This window comes from Morone saxatilis, unplaced genomic scaffold, assembly GCF_004916995.1.
Source record: "Morone saxatilis isolate NCDOM2014 unplaced genomic scaffold, NCSU_SB_2.0 Contig20, whole genome shotgun sequence".
In the NCBI taxonomy this organism is placed as follows: Eukaryota; Metazoa; Chordata; class Actinopteri; family Moronidae; genus Morone; species Morone saxatilis.
This window is the reverse complement of record NW_023339763.1, coordinates 4,395,360-4,395,707: the sequence shown is the minus strand read 5'-3', so window position 1 is coordinate 4,395,707 and position 348 is coordinate 4,395,360.

Genomic DNA, 348 nt, shown 5'->3' with positions numbered 1-348 from the left:
TGTTTTGTTTTGTTTTGTTTTTCAAGAAAAAGAGTAAACAAAGAATCAAGAGACACAATCAGAGAACTCTCCATGGAAAAGTTAATAATCGCCTAGTTATGCGTGTATCAGCACAGGTACTACCTGTCGGGCTCAGAGAGCGGAGTGATTTGCCAATGTTTGTATCCATGACATTACCCGTTGCCATGGCGACCAAGCTCCTCTGACGACAGTTTGCGGTTTGCTTGCAGTTTCTATTCAGCCCTTTTCTTTTCCTCCCTTCTTTTTTCCTCCTGTATTTGTTCAATACCTTAACTCGAGAAAAACAGAGATGGGTGGATAGACCTGTTATGTAATCATTCCTGATTG